This window comes from Heloderma suspectum, chromosome 6 (assembly GCF_057233095.1).
Source record: "Heloderma suspectum isolate Gila_16-S chromosome 6, 16-S_ref, whole genome shotgun sequence".
NCBI lineage: Eukaryota > Metazoa > Chordata > Lepidosauria > Squamata > Helodermatidae > Heloderma > Heloderma suspectum.
The window spans coordinates 125,449,139-125,463,219 of record NC_139463.1 but is presented as its reverse complement, the minus strand read 5'-3'; the positions used below and the strand labels follow the sequence as shown (position 1 = coordinate 125,463,219).

The following is a 14,081-nucleotide window of genomic DNA, read 5'->3' as shown; positions in this document are numbered from 1 at the left end:
GCAGTGGTATCCATAGACGTTACACTGTTAATAGATGGAATTTACCATCTACTAAAGATGGGGGAAGCACTGGACACACAACTGAAGTGCTAAACAAACAACTCTGAAGCCCCACCTGGAATCCTAACTTAACAGGTTGTACAGAGCAGTTTACTCAAAGCAAAGCATGCTGGGAACTCTTGATTTTCAACACCTCTAACCACCATGGCACATCTGCAGCATTTATTTCACAGCCCTCCACTTCCTCTCAGTGAGATCTGTGGACTGCAAAAAGCACATTTTGACCCTCTTCCTGTGCCACGGCAGCCAGTTCTTTGGGCTTCAGCGCATGCAACATGGCCCAAGCGATCCTTCTCCCTGTGCTACTAGGTGAGCAGCCTTTCCATGGGTGGGGTCTGCCTCCCCTTCCTTTCATGCAGCTTCTGGATCTTCTCCTCTTTCCTCTTCCAGCCTCTCTTCTGATGGATTCATGGATGGTGTCACTTGCAGGTGAGAAGACCATGAATTCGGGGAAGGGACAGTGGCTCAGCCATGGAGCTTTAGGGCTTTACTTAACAGTTCCCAAGCAGCAGGGTAAGGAAAGACCCTTCCCCACCTGAGTCCCTGGAAAGCTGCCACCCATTAGAGTAGACAATACTACTCATTGTAGAAAGAAACCATCTTCATCTGTTGTCAGTCATTTAGCACCCACTGTGAGGGTACTAAAATGTCGACTGAGTCCACCTATATGGTCATCTTAAGGGCTGCGGGAAAAAAACAACACTGCCCCGAAAAACAAGCAGGGACCTTGAAATGAACTAATATGTCTTTTCTGTGGTGGTACTCAAATCCGCAATCCCCTCCCCAGGCACCCTCACTATTATCATCCTTTAGACACCCCAGTCTGTCCTGTTTATCTGAAATTTAATTTCCGTGAGTTTGATGAAGCTGTGGTGCTGCTGGGTGGAGAGACTAACTGCTGGAGTCCCAAGGGCTGGTGTTTCCCTCTGCCTTGCCCCACCCTGGAGCCTGCTCAAGCCTGCAAGTGCCCTTGAGACCTTGCTGGAAGAGGGGTTTGATGGAGACAGACTGAATCATCTTACAGCCATGAGCATCTATGGAGCTTGAAGGAGGAGCAGCACTCTTTACCTCCCTGGGTGAGAGACAGGGAGGGGAGATGCAGGTGAGAGCTGGGAGGAAGGCTTCCACGAGAGGCGTGGCTGCTGTTTGCTTTGTGAGATGTCCACCTGCTTGGCTCTGTAGGTCGTGCGTTCTTATTTCTGAGCCAGGATTCAGTCTCTCTCCTGTTCGACATTAAGCTATTGGATTAGGTCAGTTTATTTGCATGGTTTCAGACAAAGTTCCACGGCTTGAATGCTGTTTAATTTTGTCTTTATTTATGGACACTGGGGTTATTTGTAATTCTTCCTGTTAAGTCTGTTGAGTGGTTATATCTTTATTGCAGTTCATTCAATAGTCTGGGAGCTGCTTTGAGCACAATCTCTGGGGAAAGCAGCCTGCAAATAAATGGGTGGGGATGTTTCAGCGTCGTGAGATTCAGAGTGCCATCCCATGGGTTGCACCCTCATGAGGCAGAAACCCCTGAACCAGGAGGTTTCTGTGAATCCAGTGCCCTGCCAGGCTGCTGCTGTCGGGGTGGGGGGAGTGGCAGAGGCGATTTTAGCCTCTCTGGGCTCTTGAAACTTCATTTTTTTTGTCTGTACTTCTGTAGTTTTGCTTAAAGGGAGTGTGCTGCCTGAAATTTAATTCAGGTGACCATTATATCTACTACTGTGGGCAAGAATCCCTTAGAAGAAATGGAGTAGCACTCATAGTCAACAAAAGGGTGGGAAAAGCAGTACCGGGGTACAATCTCAAAAATGACAGAATGATCTCAGTACGAATCCAAGGCAAACCATTCAACATCACAGTAATAATGAGAGCCAGTGTAGTGTAGTGGTGAGAGTGACAGACTGGGAGCCGGGAGATCCGGGTTCTAGTCCCCACTTGGCCATGGAAGCTCACTGGGTGACTTTGGGCCAGTCACAGACTCTCAGCCCAACCTACCTCACAGGGTTGTTGTTGTGAGGATACAACGGTGAGGAGGAGGATAATGTAAGCCGCCTTGAGTTCCTTGCGAGAGGGAGAAAGGCGGGGTATAAATGCAATAAATAAATAAATAAATAAATAAATAAATAAATAAATTCAAGTCTATGCCCCAACCACTGAGGCCAAAGAAGCTGAGGTTGATCGGTTCTATGAAGACCTACAACACCTTCTAGAACTAACACCAAGAAAATATGTCCTCTTCGTCAAGAAATAACTGGGATAAGAGACAAGCATGGCCTTGGTGTACAAAATGAAGCAGGACTAGGGCTAATAGAGTTTTGCCAAGAGAACACGCTGATCATAGCAAACACTCTTTTCCAACAGCACAAGAGACGACTCTATACATGGACATCACCAGATGGTCAATATTGAAATCAGATTGATGATTTGCAGCCAAAGATGGAGAAGCTCCATACAGTCAGTAAAAACAAGACCTGGAGCTGACTGTGGCTCAGATCATGAACTTCTTCTTGCAAAATTTCGGCTGAAATTGAAAAACGTCGGGAAAACCAGTAGTAACCTATGGCTGCGAGAGCTGGACCATAAGGAAGGCTGAGCGAAGGAAGATGGATGCTTTTGAACTGTGGTGCTGGAGAATGTCAGAGAATTCCGCCACGGATCTCAGTGAGGCCGAACGCCAGTGCATTCGGCCCCCCGAAATTTGTGGTGGAACAGCCTGCCCCCCCTGCCCCCCACGGATCCCCCCCCGGGATGAGACTTACCTGGGGTGGATGTTCCGGGCGGCGGCTCCGTCGGCGGCTTTGGTGGAAGTGGCGGGCGGTCTTCCGACCGGCTGCCACTGCCGCCATTTCCAGGCTTGTGGAAAAAAAAAAAAAGACATGATAGGCTACGTAAATCTTTACGTAGCCTATCATGGTTGGGGGTGGGTTTTAAAAAAAAACAATGCGTACGCAAATGGCGGCGGCTACGGCTGCCGCCATTTGCGTTCCTTTTTTTTTACCGTCTTAATCTACGTAAATCTTTACGTAGACTATGATGGTGAAAATCAAGGGGAACGCAAATAGCGTAGCGGGCGCTATTTGCGTCCCCTTTTCATTCGCCGTTTTAGCCTATGTAAAGATTTACGTAGGCTAAAACGATGAATGAAAAAGGGACGCAAATAGCGCCCGCTACTCTATTTGCGTTCCCCTTGATTTTCGCCGTCATAGTCTACGTCAATATTTACATAGATTAAGACGGCCAAAAAGAAGGAACGCAAATGGTGGCAGCCGTAGCCGCCGCCATTTGCGTACGCGGGGGTTTTTTGGTTGTTGTTTTTTTTAACCAGAGCCCTCCACGGCCGGAAATCCGGCTGCGGATGGCTCTGGCCTGGCCGGGCCGGGCCTGGCCGGCTGCTCCGCGGAGCTGCCGTGGAGCACAGCCGGCCATTTGAGGATTCCGGGGGGAGGAACGGAGCACCTCCCCCCCTCGCCAGGATTCTGGAGGGAGGGACGGAATGCCTCCCCCCCCACACACCATCAACATAATCGGCGAAAGGTAAGTCACTTTCGTACATCCCTAGTGCTGGAGGAAAATTCTGGGAGTGCCTTGGACTGCAAGAAGATCAAGCCAGTCCATACTCCAGGAAATCAAGCCAGACTGCTTACTTGAGGGAAAGATATTAAAGGCAAAACTGAAGTACTTTGGCCACATAATGAGAAGACAGGATACCCTGGAGAAGATGCTGATGCTAGGGAAAGTGGAAGGCAAAAAGAAGAGGGGCCGACCAAGGGCAAGGTGGATGGATGATATTCTGGAGGTGACGGGCTTGACCTTGGGGGAGCTGGAGGTGGCGATGGCCGACAGGAAGCTCTGGCGTGGGCTGGTCCATGAAGTCTCGAAGAGTCGGAAGCAACTGACCGAATAAACAACAACAACAAAGGGAAAACCACTAAACCATTCCGGTATGACCAAAATCATATCACTTATGAATATACAGTGGAGGTGAGGAATAGATTTCAGGGATTAGACCTGACAGACAGAGTGCCTGAGGAACTAGGGACGGAGGTCCGTAACATTGTTCAGGAGGCAGCAACTCAATCTATCCCAAAGAAAAAGAAATGCAAGAAAACAAAGTGGCTGTCTGATGAGGCTTTACAAGTAGCTGAGGAAAGAAGGGAAGCGAAAAGCAAGGGAGAAAGGGGAAGATATACCCAACTGAATGCAGAGTTCCAGAGAATAGCAAGGAGAGACAAGAAGGCCTTCTTAAATGAACAATGCAAAGAAATCGAGGAAAACAACAGAATGGGAAAGACTAGAGATCTTTTCAAGAAAACTGGAGATATCAAGGGAACGTTTTGTGCAAAGACGGGCATGATAAAGGACAAAGAAGGCAGGGATCTAACAGAAGCAGATGAGATTAAGAAAAGGTGGAAAGAATACACAGAAGAACTATACAGGAAAGATCTGAATGTCCCTGATAGCCATGATAGTGCGGTCACTGAACTTGAGCCGGACATCCTAGAGAGTGAAGTCAAGTGGGCCTCAGGAAGCATTAGTAACAACAAAGCTAGCAGAGATGACAGTATTCCAGCTGGGCTATTTAAAATCCTAGAAGATGATGCTGTTAAAGTGCTGCACTCAATATGCCAACAAATTTGGAACACTCAACAGTGGCCACAAGACTGGAAAAGGTCAGTTTACATTCCAATTCTAAAGAAGGACAATGACAAAGAGTGTTCAAACTACCGCACAATTGCGCTCATTTCACATGCCAGCAAGGTGATGCTCAAAATCCTACAAGCTAGGCTTCAGCAGCATGTGAACCGAGAACTACCGGAAGTACAAGCTGGGTTTCAAAGAGGCAAAGGAACTAGAGATCAAATCGCCAACATTCGCTGGATCATGGAGAAAGCAAGAGAATTCCAGAAAAACGTCTATTTCTGTTTCATTGATTATGCTAAAGCCTTTGATTGTGTGGATCACAACAAACTGTGGCAAATTCTTAAAGAGATGGGAGTACCAGACCACCTTACCTGTCTCCTGAGAAACCTGTATGAGGGTCAAGAAGCAACAGTAAGAATGAGACATGGAACAACCGATTGGTTCCAAATTGGGAAAGGAGTACGACAAGGGTGCATATTGCCACTCTGCTTATTTAATTTGTATGCAGAGTACATCATGAGAAATGCCGGGTTGGATGAATCAGAGGTCGGAATTAAGATTGCTGGGAGAATTATCAACAACCTCCGATATGCAGACGATACCACCCTAATGGCAGAAAGCGAAGAGGATCTCAAGAGCCTCTTGTTGAGGGTGAAAGTGGAGAGTGCAAAAGCTGGTTTGAAACTCAACATTAAAACAACTAAGATCATGGCATCTGGCCCCATCACTCCCTGGCATATAGAAGGAGAAGAAATGGAAGCAGTGACAGATTTTACTTTCTTGGGCTCCAAGATCACCGCAGACGGTGACTGTAGCCATGAAATTAAAAGACGCTTGCTCCTTGGGAGGAAAGCTATGGCAAACCTAGACAGCATAGTAAGAAGCAGAGACATCACCTTGCTGACAAAGGTCTGTCTAATCAAAGCTATGGTTTTCCCAGTAGCAATGTATGGCTGTGAGAGCTGGACTATAAGGAAGGCTGGGCGCCGAAGAATTGATGCTTTCGAACTGTGGTGCTGGAGAAGACTCTTACGAGACCCCTGGACTGCAAGGAGGTCAAATCAGTCCATCCTCAAGGAAATCAACCCTGAGTGCTCATTGGAAGGACAGATCCTGAAGCTGAAGCTCAAATATTTTGGCCACCTAATGCGAAGAGAAAACTCTCTGGAAAAGACCCTGACGCTGGGAAAGACTGAAGGCAAAAGGAGAAGGGGACGGCACTTATAGTCTACGTAAACATTTACGTAGACTATGGCAAAAATAAGGGCAACGCTATTTGTGTTCCCCTTATTTTCGCCGTAGTCTACGTAAATGTTTACGGAGACTACACGTGCCCAAATAAGGAACGCAAATGGCGGCAGCCATGGCGCCGCCATTTGTGTACATGCTTCCTCCCCCCCAAAGTCAGCCGTGATAGGCTACGTAAGAATTTACGTATCCTATCATGGTGTTTTTTGAAAATTTAGCCATGATAGGCTATGTAAATCTTTACGTAGCCTATCACATTGGTTGTTGTTGTTGTTTTTTTACTGGGAAATGGCGGCGGCGGCAGCTGGTCAGAAGACCGGCCACCGCCGCTGCCGCTGCCGAACCGCTGCCGAACCGCCGCCAGGAGCCGCCAGCACCAGGGACATTCGCCAAAGCTAAGTCCCATTCCGGGTGGGGGGGGCGGAGAATTTCTCCACCAATTTCGGGGGGCCGAATGCATTGGCATTCGGCCTCCCGGAGATTCGTGGAGAAATTCTCCGCCATCCCTACATGTCCCCTCGAAAAATGCCGATCGCAGAGCTCGATGCCGCCCAGCGGAGTGGAGGCAGCTCAGCAAGTGGGGGCAGGGGGCGAGTGGGGGCGGGGGCTTGGTAAGTGTGGCTCAGGGGCACGGGGGGGGTTTCCACCAGATTCCCAGATGGAATTGGGCACCCACACCATCCCTAATCCTGGCCTCTCCACACCCTACCCCGCCCACCACAATGCCCCCTTCCAGATATCTCCAAGGCCATCTGAGGCCGTATTTGCAATCTCAGGAAGCAGCCGGCATGGTTCTTTCTGCAGCGGCCGCAAGGAGGCAGCAGTGGAGCAGGGGAGTGTGGAATTGGATTCCACACTCCCCCTTCCAAGGACATAGCATATGCCTGCATACGGCCTCAGAAGGGGGGCTCTGAGGAATCCTATGGTCCCAGGGATGCTCTCCCAGAACCATAGGATTGCTCTACTAGAATATTTCATGATTTTTTTTTATTGCTGACTTTTTTTAACTTCATTTATTCACACATGCACACATTTATGGTGAGCTGCCCCTTGGAAAGGCAGGGAAGGTACCACCCTGTGGAGTAAAGTTGATTTTGTAGAAACTTATTTTTACCTTCAGGGAAATTCAAGCAAATTTAACTTTATGTTATTTTTTAAACTGTCAGGGAGATTTGTGCAAATTCACAAAAGCGCAGTAATTACTATGCATAAGAATTTGTGCAAATCTCCCCAAAAGTTTAAATACATAAAGTTAAATTTGCGCAGATCTCCCCCAAATTGCTGGGGGATAACATTTGTTGTTGTTTATTCACTCAGTCGCTTCCGACTCTTCGTGACTTCATGGACCAGCCCACGCCAGAGCTTCCTGTCGTCCGTCGCCACCCCCAGCTCCCCCAAGGTTGAGTCCGTCAGCTCCAGAATATCATCCATCCATCTTGCCCTTGGTCAGCCCCTCTTCCTTTTGCCTTCCTTTTTGCCTAAGTAGGAGGTTATTTCTCTGGACTGACAGGTGTGAATTGCATTGTCACAACCATAAAACCGCCCCTGATCCAGCTCTGGTAGCTTGAAAGTTGGACAAACATAAAGGTAATTGGCAGGTAGGGATGTTGGAGAAATCCTCCATGGACCCCAATGAGGCTGGATTCTATTGAATCTGGCCCCCTGAAGTCCGTGGAGGATCGGATCTCCTATATCCTCCTCTATCGCGAAGTCCTCGCCGACAGATCCTGCCTGCCGCTGGCTCCGAAGCCCCAGCGATACGGCCACCATTGCTGTATTGCTGGCTGGACTGACTAACTGTGGATGCAAATGGCATCCAGTGTAGCCAAATACACCATTTGCGTCCCTGCTCTTTGACGTGATAAGCTACCTAAATCTTTATGCAGCCTATCGTGCGAAGGAACAGGGACGCAAATACATCAGATTGAGACCAGATCTCAAGTTACTTCAGGCCTAGTCAGTTTTGACTTCTAAGTGGAGCTGTTCCTTATCATGGGCCCTCTCCACAGGTGCCCATAAGATTCAAAGAATCTTACGGCTTGTCACATTGCTAGAGCATTTTTTTTTTTTTAAGGTTGAAGGGCTATAAAAACCTGCCAAACTATTTCGAGAAGTGAACTCAAAGGATTTGAGTTTCCCCAGCCAAGCACTCCGTTTAGTCCATAGGCCTTAGCCATAAAAAGGTAAAGGTGTCCTCAACCAGTCGTGTCCGACTCTAGGGTGTGGTGCTCATCTCCATTTCTAAGCCAAAGAGCCAGCGCTGTCCAAAGTCGCTTCCGTGGTCATGTGGCCTGAAAACCGAGGTGCACGGAACGCTGTTACCTTTCCTGCCAAAGTGGTACCTATTTATCTACTTGCAATTTCTTGCTTTCGAACTGCTAGGTTGGCAGAAGCTGGGACTGAACACGGGAGCTCACTCCGTCATGCAGCACTCGGATCTTGAACTGCTGTCCTGCCGAGCTTCCGGTCTGCAGTTCAACGTCTTAACCACTAAGCCACCGCGGCCCAACCTTAGCCATACCAGAGGTTTTATTTAAAAGTATTCAGGGCAGCTCATCACATCTGTCCTTGCCGTGCCTTCTCTTCTAATCAAAGTGCTAAAGAAAAGCAAAGAGCAGCAATGTGGGGCCAGAGGTGAGAAAAAAGGGGCAAAGCAATTGTGCTCACTGGTGATCATAATTTGGGTCTTGGCATGGAACTGAAAGACCCCAAAGAGGTCATCTTCATCCATTCCGATGCTCACCCCAAGCAGGGTCTTCCGTCGGGGACCCAAGCAATAATCTGTGTCCAGGAAGGAAGCCACACAGCCCATAAACCAGAGCACAATGTAAACAGTCCTATTAAACAGCATGGCAGCATGCCCTCCCATTTCCCATGCAATTACAGCATGATACTGAGATTTGTGTCATGTGCTTGCATTACAAACTAGGGATGTCGCGGGCACCTGACTGGGTCCAGGAATTCGTCGGGCTCTCCCTGCTCATGACCCCGACTGCGCTCGCTGAGACACTCCTTGTTCGCCGCCTGCTCGTGCCCACTTGCACTCTCCAGGACTCACCACGATCCTGTTCAGTGAGCACCGCCATTTTCACGCCTGTGCTTTCTAGGAAAAACAGGAAGTTAAAAAAATGCGCATATTCAAATATGCGCAGTTTGGAGCTGGGAAACCATGCGCATTTAAATATGTGCATGTTTTAAAACTTCCTGTTTTTCCTTGAAAGCAAAGGTGCGAAAATGGCGGGCGTTCATCGAATGGGATTGCAGTGAGCCCGGGGAACTCGCCAAGCTTGTGGGTGGCCCGAGCATGGGTCCGGGGGGGTGCGAGCAGGGGCGCTGCTTTGGCAAGTGCCCGGGGAAACCAAGCTAGGGTGAGTTCTTACATCCCTGTTACAACCACGTTACATTTATTTTGAACTCCTTGTCCTGCAGTTAGAACAGTATGCATTTGTGTATGGCACTCTGTTATAAACACAGTGGATTTTGTGCTGTGTTTATTAGCTAACCCTCTCCAGAAACAGATAACCCATTGCTAAGCCTTTAGTTTAGGTTAGTTTAGTTATATAGATAACATTTAGGATGAGATCCTGTGCAGTTTCTGTGAAAATGTATAGGGATACTTTTCAATAAATGTGATTAGATATTTCTATTTTAATGTTACTGGGTTATGACACGCTTTAGTCCCAATGAAATCAGTGGAACAAATTAGTTATGCCTCAGATTTCCTGATGACTAAAGCACGACTAATTTCCCCTAGATCTAACCTGGTGTCATTGGGAATTGCCTCTTGGCCCTTGCTTCCTCTGTTATTCTGTATGTCCCCATAGGCTTGCTGTGCATCTGCTTTTAGGAATAGGTGTGCCTGAGGGAGAATTGTTCCTCCCTTGCACAAAGGCAAATGTTCTAGCTACAATTTCACAAGATGCAAAAGGGTATGAATGAAGACAGCTTGAAATAAAGCTAGCATTTGGGGTGATTAAAAGCAAGAACAAAACAGATGAGCGAAAAACCACATCTTTCCTGTGGTTTAGCCTCTTGAATAGATCTGAAGCGGGGAGGGATGTATGCATGTTTTTCTGCTTTCTCTGCTGTGGCACCCCAGTTGTGGAATGCCCTCCCCGTGGAGCCCGGATTGGCACAAACATTGCTTTCATTTCAGCACCAAGTTAAAACAGCTTTTTATCAAAGCCTTTGAGGGCTAAATGCATTCCCTAAAATAGCACACTGTTTTAACCGTTTTATTGTTTTAGATTTTAAATTGGTATTAGCTTGCTTAGGGGGTTAATATGTTTTTAGCTGTTTAAATTAGTTGTTTTGTACTGTCTAAATTGATTTTATCTGTACGCCTCCCCGAGATCCTAATGATATAGGGCTGGATATAAATGCTTTAAATATATATATATATATATATATATATATATATGCATGCATGCAGAGAAGCAGCAGCTGGACTTCCACAAAGAGAATGTCTTGAGGAAAGCTCATTGTGGAATCTTGGAGTTTAGTCTATAATCCTATTGCAATGGGATTTACTTCAAAGTATATATGTACAGAGCTGCACTGCTTGTGTCCTAAGCATATCACGTTCTAGTGTAAAGTTTAGTTTATGCCATGATTCACTGTGGACCCCAAGATTAAGCTGTTGCTTATTGACTGTGTTCTCTCTCTCCCTCTCTCCCTCTCCCTCTCCCTCTCTCTCTCTCTCACACACACACACACACACACACATTTTTGGGAGACTGGGAATGTGTCCATTTTAGAAAGATTTGGGTGAAATACTTAGCAGTACTTAGCTAATCTTACATGGACTATTCATATATCCCCGCCCCCCTTAGAACAGCAGACCCTCCTTCCGCAACCCACTTATCCATTGACTATGCTTCTCTTTTCTAGAGCTTTTGCTTTCAAAATACAGGTGGAAAGACATTTTCTGTTTCTGTCCTCTCTCTTTAAAGAAGCAAATCTCCTACTTTGCCAAGAAGATATTCAATGTTTGTCTTTTTTAAAAACTCTGCTACTATCCTTTGTACTGTGTAATAAAATAATTTCCCTATTTTTCCCCAGTTTCTAGCTTTATCCAATACACATTTTTAAGCTCCCCCCACCCCTCTGTGGCTTTCCATAGGGTTTAGCACAGAATTGCTCAGTGACATACTCCTAAGGATCACATAACAGCTGTTGGAAGCCAGGTTGGACAGGAACAATTTGTATTATTGGCTACAGGCTACAGAGATGAATTAATTTCTTGTTTCCTGCAACAGGCATCATCCAGAAAACGCACATACACGCACACACCCTGAGAATGAGGCTAAAAGAGAAAAGCAAAAAAACAAAAAAGGAAACGCAAACAAATCTGGACTAATGCAATCGCAGCTCTTAAGCAGGAAGGAAGAAGGGATGGACGGGGGGAAAGAAAGCTCTTAGCTCAGGAGAATAAATAGTAAAACACATAGAAGGAGAGGGAATGGCTTACTGAAACCGGTAGAGGAAGAAATCAAACAGTGAGTGCTTGATATGAAAGGCTTAAAGTCAGAGGGGGAAAGACTCAGGCAGAGATCAGGAGGGCTAGGTTGATCCCAAAAATGTTTGAGAAGTTCAAATTTTGATATATTCTTATCAAAAGCAAATTGAAACAGAATTCTCACCTATCTCCAGTAGCCAAATTCAATAGGTGCAGCTACTGCTAGCCTGAAGAGGGCCATGATGTGCCTGCCTGCCTGCCATCTAGCTCTTAAAGATAAGGAGCCTGTTAGAATAAAGAACTGACAATCCTGACTATCAAAACAAAACACTGAACGGGGGAAATAAAAATGGACAGATTCGTCCATCCAGGCCCAGGACGTTAAGTGCTTAGCTCTTAAAAGTCTGCGTTTGAATCCATGTGTGTTTAGTCACGCTTGCGGTGCTGAATTGTGGTCCCCTCTTTTTTCTGCCAAAATTGCTCCCTCTGCCTTCAGCAGCTGAATAACAAGCAGGAATCTAGCAGAAGAAGATTCTGAACGTGCTATGGAGAACTTTGCTTGTTGGATTTGTGCCTGTTAGTTACACAGCTGTTGAAAGCGCAGGCACTGTGCCAAATAATTTTAAAAAGGAATTCCCCTAGCTGTACTCCGCAGTAGACTGGTCCAGATCAGGTAAACAAGAACAGAAGTCCAGCTTGATAGCACACCGGAGAAAGATCTGGACAGAAAATGGAAGAAAAGAACATAGAAGACAAGCAGTGAGTAAGGGATGGAAAGTGAGTTTCACAGCTGAAGTGGTCAGAGAGAAGGAGGACAAGTTCCCAGGCCACTAATTCCATCCTTGGTCAAAATCTCTTGACAGTAACAAGCCTGCTTCCTCCACTCCACTGCTGTCTTGCTGCTATTCCCAAGAAAGATCATGGGGCCACCCCCACCCCCAACTCTGTCCTCTCACAGCAAAGAAGAAGACAGGAACTGCATCGCCATCCCCTTCCTGCTGGCACCTCACACACACACAGCCAAGGCAAGCACACAGCTCACCTCAGAGGCCTTGGCCTCAACAAAGGCTTTATTAACAGCTATCAAGGACAGCTCACCACATCCAGCCTCGCTGGGCTGCATCCTGTCCTGTTCTGGTTAGTGATGTGCTTAAGAAAACCAGAGAGCAGCGATGTGGGCTGGAGGTGAGAAAGCAGAGGACCAAAGCAGCTGTGTGCTCAGTGTTGTGCTTCATCCTTGGTGTCTTGGCATGGGAACTTCCTTCATAGGCCAAAGACACCAGAGGACACCGTCTTCACTGCTGTTTGAGATGCAGCCTGCGCAGCACGGTCCCGTGTGCCCTTCTCCTTGTGCTACTGGGTGCATATTCCCTTCCAGGGGTTATGTATTTATGTATTTATTAAATTTATTAATCGCCCATCTGGCTGGTCACCCAGCCACCCTGGGCGATGTACAACATACAATAAAACAGTTTAGAACAATAAAATTCTACAATAAAAACATTTTCTAAAATACCCTAACCACCCCAAATGCCTGCCTGAACAACCATGTTTTTAGTGCACGGCGGAAGCTCATTAAAGAGGGGGCATGGCGGAGTTCCCTAGGGAGGGAGCTCCACAGAGTGGGGGCCACCACAGAAAAGGCCCTCTCCCTCGTCCCCACCAGTCTAGCTGTCCTGGCTGATGGGACAGAGAGAAGGCCATCCGAGGCTGATCTTGTTAAGCAGCCTGTCTGGTGTTGCTGGAGGCGCTCCTTGAGATAGGCTGGATGTGACTCCTTCTTTCTTCCCCAGAGCCCTCAGAGTCCCTGTAATTTTTTCCCCTCCTTTGTCTCCCAGCTTCTCTCCCAGCGGAGTTGTGGCTGCCGTCCCTTTCAGGTGAGAAGGAAAGGAGTTTGTCTGTCATTGTGTGCTCAGAATGGGGCTGACTGTTGCTTATACTTAAATCTTCTAGGGCCACCCAGAAAATGAGCTTTTGTTTCCTGACAAGGCAGGAGAGGAGGCAGCTGCTCCCACCCTTTCCTGCTCGGCTACTTTCCTCTGTCACATTAATCCTCTGAATATTCTAGGAAATTCTGACCCAGTTTCTTAGCTTGCCTCGACACCATTCCCCAAGTCCCCTGGGGAAAGCAAAGACATTTAAATTGTTTCTAGAAAGCCATTTACATGTGTGGTGCACAAGTGCCTTTGGGATATATACAGCGCGGTGCAGTACAAGTGGGACCTGCAACGAAATGTTGCAGAGCTCAGTGCTCCTCTGCCAGCCGTGCCACACTGCAGGGTACTCCATTCCATCCCCTGCCCTCCTCCGATTTTCCACAGACGTTCCTGGAAGACACACTCACCATTCTATGACCACTAAGCATGCTCAGTCCTCATTGGTGTGTGTCTGTGTGTGTGTGTGTGTGTGTGTGTGTGTGACCATTAGGGTGTATTGCTGCAGACCTTTGGGTTTCCCTGAGCATACTGATATATCTCTCTTGTTAGTTGGTGGCCCCATCTTACCTAGACAGCTGTCGGCACTCGGCTCCTGAGTTTGCTATTAGAGGGAGAATCAGCATAGGTCTTTGCAAATCAGCTTTTGTGAATATTTTCTCCAGCTGATTTTTCCTTGTCATACACAGAGAATGAAAAAAAAATCACATCTATTAGATAATTAATCCAGTTTAATTTTTCACAGGAAA

At 47.1% G+C, this 14,081-nt stretch overlaps 1 long non-coding RNA gene across 1 annotated transcript; it reads left to right on the top strand.

Moving 5' to 3' along the window:
* Positions 1-294: 294 nt before the first annotated feature.
* Positions 295-1,173, top strand: LOC146343058 (uncharacterized). Its single transcript, XR_014783984.1, has 3 exons — positions 295-369; positions 451-489; positions 848-1,173. It is a non-coding gene; the product is annotated as an uncharacterized LOC146343058 (long non-coding RNA).
* The last annotated feature ends 12,908 nt before the right edge of the window (positions 1,174-14,081 follow it).